Here is a 486-nt window from a genome sequence, read left to right as displayed (position 1 = left end):
CAAAGAAAACTGGGACTTTGGAGAGGCTTATTACCACCCAAATTTTAATGATTACCAATGGTCGCTGCTAATAAGAAACCAATGGTCAGTGGTTGTTGCGAGAACGCAAATTCAGCAGCAAAGTTTATCGAAAAAGGGGAGAATGCTGGAAATCAGGGGAGACACTTTGTAACTTAGACTCCAGAGAAAACCACAAGTTGTTCTTAAAGAGAAATCTTTGATGATGGCTTGTGTGTCCACTCCTAATGCTTGGAATGGTATTAACTTATCTTTAATGATAACAGATATGCATTAGTAATAGAAGCATAAGTTGGGATAGGTTTTAAATACAGCAATGTGTATAACTTTTATTAATGGAACGGCTGGAGCGACGGAAGTGCCTATATATTTATCCTTTTTATTAGAGATAGAGTATCAAAGGGGAATAACTCATACTATGACATCCCTCTTTTCTTAAAACAACAAAAGAGTAAAAAAAGATAAAGG

Source organism: Euprymna scolopes, chromosome 45 (assembly GCF_053919585.1).
Source record: "Euprymna scolopes isolate OS-2025 chromosome 45, ASM5391958v1, whole genome shotgun sequence".
NCBI lineage: Eukaryota > Metazoa > Mollusca > Cephalopoda > Sepiida > Sepiolidae > Euprymna > Euprymna scolopes.
The sequence above is the reverse complement of the archived record's forward strand: the minus strand, read 5'-3'. Positions refer to the sequence as shown.